Below are 7,081 nucleotides of genomic sequence, written 5' to 3'. Positions count from 1 at the left end.
CCTTTGAAACGATGACGACGCAGCTGGCAGGTCGGTCCCACATGTCATCCTCTGTGAACAATAAAAGTTTCCTTTGATGGATTTATTTTGAACCCCTAATTAATTTCTGGATATTTCCTTCTTTCCTTTGATCCCCTGCCGCCTTGGAATCGTTGAGGATGCTGCTGCCTCATGGGTCCCGCATGTCATCCTCTCGTAACGGTAAATGTTTCTTTTCTTGGATTTTGTTGACCAAACGATCTTTGGCTTACTTTTTTCTTTCGATCTCCTGCAGCCTTTAAAACGTTCATGGCGCTGCTGGCTCACGGGTCCCACATGTCAACCTCTATGAACAATAAACGCTAAGGATGCTGCTGCCTCATGGGTCCCGCATGTCATCCTCTCAGAACGAAAATGTTTCTTTTCTTGGATTTTTTACCAACAGATTTTTGGTTTATTTTTTCTTTCCATCCCCTGCCGCCTTTAAAACGTTGACGACGCTGCTCGGCTCATGGGTCCCCGATGTCGGCCTCCCGTACAAGAAACATGTGATATCTTGATTATTTTGCAGACAATAAACATTGTATTTCGCTCTGAGCTATTGCAAACGGATAAATTAAATCTATATTTTTACGTAAACAAACTTATATGTTGAATCTCCTTGTTTTATGTTTTTGCGAAGCATAGGACTTTCCTGTTTTTTTTAGAAAAATCCAAACTTTCCTGTTTTGGAGTGGGCTGAAATTGTACGAGTCAAAAGGCCCGACGAGGATAGTTCGAAGGCCCGGATGTCCGGATGCAGCCCAATTGAAATCTTTCTTTTCTTGGATTTTTTTCACCCCCGATTTCCGGCTACTTCATTTTTCTTTTGGTCCTGTGCCGCCTTGGAAATGTTGAGACCGCTGCTGCAAAATGGGACCCGCATGTCATCCTCTATGTACAATAAAATTTCTTTTCTTGGATTATTTTTGGCTCCTGATATTTGGTCACTTGCCTTTTTCTTTCAATCTCATGCCGACTTTGAAACCTTCAGACCGGTGCTGCAAAATGGGACCCGCATGTCATCCTCTACGAACAATAAAAGTTTCCTTTCTTGGAGTTATTTTTGACCCGTAATTTCTGGCTATTTGCCTTTTTTCTTTTGATCTCCTGCCCCCTTTGAAACGATGAGGACGCTGTTGGCAGGTCGGTCCCACATGTCATCCTCTGTGAACAATAAAAGTTTCCTTTGATGGATTTATTTTGAACCCCTAATTAATTTCTGGATATTTCCTTTTTTTCCTTTGATCCCCTGCCGCCTTGGAATCGTTGAGGATGCTGCTGCCTCATGGGTCCCGCATGTCATCCTCTCATAACGGTAAATGTTTCTTTTATTGGATTTTGTTTACCAAATGATTTTTGGCTTATATTTTATTTCGATCTCCTGCCGCCTTTAAAACGTTGAGGACGCTGCTGGCTCACGGGTCCCACATGTCAGCCTCTATGAACAATAAACGCTGAGGATGCTCCTGCCTCATGGGTCCCGCATGTCATCCTCTTTGAACGAAATGTTTCTTTTCTTGGATTTTTTACCAACATATTTTTGGTTTATTTTTTCTTTCCATCCCCTGCCGCCTTTAAAACGTTGACGACGCTGCTGGCTCATGGGTCCCCGATGTCAATCTCCCGTACAAGAAACATGTGATATCTTGATTATTTTGCAGACAATAAACAGTGTATTGCGCTCTGAGCTATTTCAAACGGATAAATTAAATCTTTATTTTTACATAAACAAACTTATATGTTGAATCTCCTTGTTTTTTTGTTTTTGCGAAGCATAGGTCTTTCCTATTTTTTTAGAAAATTCCGAACTTTCCTGTTTTGGAGTGGGCTGAAATTGTACGAGTCAAAAGGCCAAGCAGGATAGTTCGAAGGCCCAGATGTCCAGATGCAGCCCAATTGAGATCTTTCTTCTTCGATTTTTTTCACCCCCAGATTTCTGGCTACTTCATTTTTCTTTTGGTCCTGTGCCGCCTTGGAAACGTTGAGACCGCTGCTGCAAAATGGGACCCGCATGTCATCCTCTATGTACAATAAAATTTCTTTTCTTGGATTATTTTTGGCTCCTGATATTTGGTCACTTGCCTTTTTCTTTCGATCCCGTGCAGCCTCTCAAACGGTGATACCGCTGTTGCTAAATGGGACCCGCATGTCATCCTCTATGTACAATCAAGTTTCTTTTCTTGAATTATTTTTGGCTCCTGATATTTGGTCACTTGCATTTTTCTTTCGATCTCATGCCACGTTGAGGACCCTGCAGGCTCATGGGACCCGCATGTCATCCTCTATGTACTGTAAAACTTTCTTTTCTTGGATTCTTTTTGGCACCTCATATTTGGTCACTTGCCTTTTTCTTTCGATCCCCTGCCGCTTCTCAAACGGTGATACCGCTGCTGCTAATTGGGACCCGCATGTCATCCTCTATGTACAATCAAGTTTCTTTTCTTGCATTATTTTTGGCTCCTGGTATTTGGTCACTTGCCTTTTTCTTTCGATCTCATGCCACGTTGAGGACCCTGCTGGCTCATGGGACCCGCATGTCATCCTCTATGTGCTATAAAAGTTTATTTTCTTGGGTTTTTTTTTCACCCTCTGATTTTTGGCTATTTCCTTTTCCTTTTGATCCCCTGCCGCCATGGAAACGTTGAGTAAGCTGCTGACTCATGGGACCCGCATGTCATCCTCTATGTACAATCAACTTTCTTTTCTTGAATTATTTTTGGATCCTGATATTTGGTCACTTGCCTTTTTCTTTCGATCTCATGCCACGTTTGAAACGTTGAGTAAGTTGCGGACTCATGGGACCCGCATGCCATCCTAATTTCTGGAGTTTTTTTTACCCCCTAATTTCTGGATACTCTTTTTCTTTTGATCTCAAGCCGCATTTGAAACGTTGACACCGCTGCTGCAAAATGGGACCCGCATGTCATCTTTTATGTACAATAAAGTTTCTTTTCTTGGATTATTTTTGGCTCCTGATATTTGGTCTCTTGTCTTTTTCTTTCGATCTCATTCCGCCTTTGAAACGCTGAGGAAGCTGCTAGCGCATGGGTCCCGCATGTCATCCTCTATGAACAATAAAAGTTTCCTTTCTTGGAGTTATTTTTGACCGCTAATTTCCGGCTACTTCCTTTTTCTTTTGATCCCCTGCCGCCTTGGAAACGTTGAGTAAGCTGTCGACACAAGGGGCCCGCATGTCATCCTCTATGTACAATCAACTTGCAAGATCTTGGAGCGAAAGAGCTTGTATAAGTGGGACCCATATGCCATCCTCTATGTACAATAAAAGTTTCTTTTCTTGGATTATTTTTTGCTCCCGATATTTGGTCACTTTCCTTTTTCTTTCGATCTCATGCCGCCTCTGAAAAGTTGAGTAAGGTGCTGGCTCATGGGACCCGCATGTCATCCTCTATGTACAATAAAGTTTCTTTTCTTAGATTTTTTTACCCCCTGATTTTTGGTCACTTGCCTTTTTCTTTCGATCATATGCCGCCTTTGAAATTGAGGTCGCAGGTGGCTCAAGGGTCCCACATGTCAGCATCTATGAACAATAAACCATTCCTTTGTTGGATTTATTTTTTACCCCTAATTTCTGGCTATTTGCCTTTTTCTTTTGATCCCCTGCCCCTTTGAAACGCTGCTGGCAGGTCGGTCCCACATGTCATCCTCTATGAAGAATAAAAGTTTCCTTTTTTGGATTTATTTTTGACCCCTAATTTCTGGCTATTAGCCTTTTTCTTCTGATCCCTGCCGACTTCGAAATGATGAGGATGCTCGCTGCAGATCGGTCCCACATGTCAACCTCTATGAACTATAAATGTTTCCTTTCTAGGATTTATTTTTTACCCCTATTTTCGGGCTACTTGCCTTTTTCTTTGAAACGTTGAGGACGCTACTGTCTCATGGGTCCCACATGGCATCCTCTCTGAACGATAAACCTTCATTTCTTGTTAACGACAGGTTTATCAGTATTATTTTTGCGGACTAATACAAGCTCTTTCGATCCAAGATCTTGCAAGTTGATAGATTAAATCATGGAATTATCAGGATATGTTTTAAATTTCAAATCCACTTTATGAATTTGTAAAAATACCGTTATCCATGTGGTTATGGAGCGATCAAGGATTTTCATATTGTGCATGAGCAGTTTCAAAAATTGGAACCCAATAATTCAAAATAAATAAAAACAACTTTTATGTAGAATCTCCGTGTTTTTTTGCCAATCATAGGATCTCGTGTTTCATTAGAAAAGGGCCGAAATTGCATGAGCAGAAAGGCCCATTTGTGGTTATTGGGCTTCGACAGTCGGAGCAAGTAGACCGATAACAATTACCATGTAGATGTTCGTTGGCAACCCAAAAGTGAAATATTGGGCCCAACAGGGGAAGGTTGAACAATACTTTTTCTATTGGGAAGGTGGTACATGGGGTTATCCTGACAAAAAAAATGGAACATGGGTTACTGAAGGTTGCCCATTTGTGCCCAATATGTTTGTCAGCAGGAGCTTTACCTTCCGCCGCCGCCGCCATGGTCGAGCTAGCGGTACGGCGGCGTCTCGAGCTCGGGGTAGCGCAGCGTCCGCGCGCGCCCCAAATTAAGGTACCTATTAAGCGGAGATACGTACCGGCGACGAGCACATCGGCCTCGCGACGGCACCTACGATAGGCTCGGCTGGCCTTGGGGCATTTACCCCTAGCCTCTTCCATGCTCAAGTTTTAGAAATGTTTCTGGCTCTGTTCAACACTGGATCAAATTTGTCAACATGACCATTTTTATGGAGTAGCAACGAGTTGAATCTCTCAAAACTCTTTAAGTTCTGCAATATAACGACTAATTGGGACTACCTTATACAAAATGATTACATATCCTTATTTTGGAAGCAAGCAATCACACACTTATAGTTTGCTAGTCAGCTGCACGTAACGTTAAAAATCGGCAATTATAATGAATAAACCTGTAATCTTCACTTAAAATGCATTAAGGAGCATCAAATTTGACAAATCAAACCATGTCTTACTGAAAATTGACATGTCTTTCTCATGCAGAAATTAAAATTATCCATGCATGTGCGTTTATACGAGGTTAAGTTTTGCACGTATTATTTTTTGTACTAACTTTTCCGACTACCTTCAAAGCTCCAATCCTTCTTCATCATCTTTGTTGTACCGCACCGATGCAAGTGAATGCGAGCTGCTCGCCGTACGCGACTTCGTGTCCGATATGTGTACATGTACTATGCCTTCTCCATCTAGTGCTAGTTACGCCTCTGTGCTAATTAATTCTATCCCAGTGCCTACATCCAACACAAACCTCTGTCATTGCAGCTGTGACTCACCTCGACCATTGGAGCCCAATCACAAGAGCGAGCTCGATCAGTCGTCTCAACCAGAGAGGCATGTGTCTCATGGTTAGCTATCTACAACTTGCTGTCTTACTAAAACCGTGCCTATCATAGAGATCACCTCGCTGGTGTAGCAATGGCTGCAAGTAGCTGCTATGGGGATAAGGAAGAAAAGATTTAAAAAATGGGGTGGGGCCAACAAGCAGGAAAGCTATCTATAGCTTTATGGATGTTTCGGAATTGGGTAGAAAATAGTAGATGACACTGTAACAGCGAATCCCAGAGACCAAGGCCGTTGGATGATGTCTAATGAACGGCAGAACCGTGTTCAAGAAAAAAACGGCAGAACAAAATAGGCGAAATTAGCTTGAATTTTGATAATAAATCTTGGGCATTTTCCCTCGAACATGATGTACTACTACTACTGTACTCAACTTTGGGTAGTCTCTGGACTAGTCTCCCTCGTCCACCAATTATTATTATTATATTATATTATACTACTGCGGAAAGTTGAGGGGAGTCCCTAGTCCCGAGCACTTCGCCCACTTCCCCTGGCCTCATCCCAGAGATCTCACACCAACCACCTCACCGTCGACTAGCCGCCAGTCTACACCCCTCCGAAGAATCCCCAATGGCGGCGACGCCCCTACTAGAGCGCTCCTCACGCGAGCGCATCATCGAGTCTGGCCCACATGTCTTCCGTGCCTCGCCGTGTGTCGGCAAGCACGACCGACTTCTCCGTCGGCGAGCCGCCGGCCGTGGGCGAGGGCGAGGCGTCCCCGTACACTATGACAGGTGCACATCTTCTTCTCGAGGACGTACGAGCTCGGGAGGATGGCCGGCCCCCTCCCTGCCCCACTCGGATGAGGACGATATCGCCACTACACCCCGCGAAGAGGTGGTGCTGGATCTTGGCTTGCCTCCGAGGGAGCTGCGTAGTGGGGGCTATGTCGTGCGAACTATGCGCGAGATTCTTGCCCGTGTATGGCTGCTCAAGAACCTGAACCTCACGGAGGAGGAGTGGGACATCATCATGCCTTACGATGTTATGCACCTGATGTGGCAGCAGGGCGTGTCGTCGGCTCGGTGGCCTCCACTTCGACCTCACCCTTAGGGTGGACCACCGGCTCATCGTCAACTTGCCGGCGCTGCAAGACAGTTGGGTCCTAGTTGCGCCGGAGGACGGCCACTGCAGCATATGCATGCAGGGGCTGTCGCGGCGCACAACGGTGCGTCTCCGGGGATGCAAACACCCGTTCCATAGGAAGTGCATCTTCTCCTGGTTTGTAACGAACGCCGACTGCCCTATCTCGCCGCGATAAAGTGCTGACCCATCTTATTTTCGATTTGTAGCATAGTATGAATAAAAACCCTGTATGATAGGGATGCCATGCCAACTTGAATCCTATGTCAAGAGAAATTCTATTTGATTGTGGTTATAAGATATTTTGCATTAGTTTGATCTATTATCATTCTATTTTCCTATGGGATATGACCCTATGAATCAAACAGACTGGGATTACTTCCACACAATTAAGTTTGACCAACTTTTAGTAGGACAACAAACATAAATAACTAGTCATCATGGGATTACAATCCAACAGATAATTGTCTTCAGGACTCATACATTTTCCAAATAGAAAAATCAAAACAAATCATGGTTCTTCATCTCACAGCATGATACGGAGACAAGAGTCTAATCATCATCATCATCATCATCAT

Source organism: Lolium rigidum, chromosome 1, assembly GCF_022539505.1.
Source record: "Lolium rigidum isolate FL_2022 chromosome 1, APGP_CSIRO_Lrig_0.1, whole genome shotgun sequence".
Lineage (NCBI taxonomy): Eukaryota > Viridiplantae > Streptophyta > Magnoliopsida > Poales > Poaceae > Lolium > Lolium rigidum.
The sequence above is the reverse complement of the archived record's forward strand: the minus strand, read 5'-3'. Positions refer to the sequence as shown.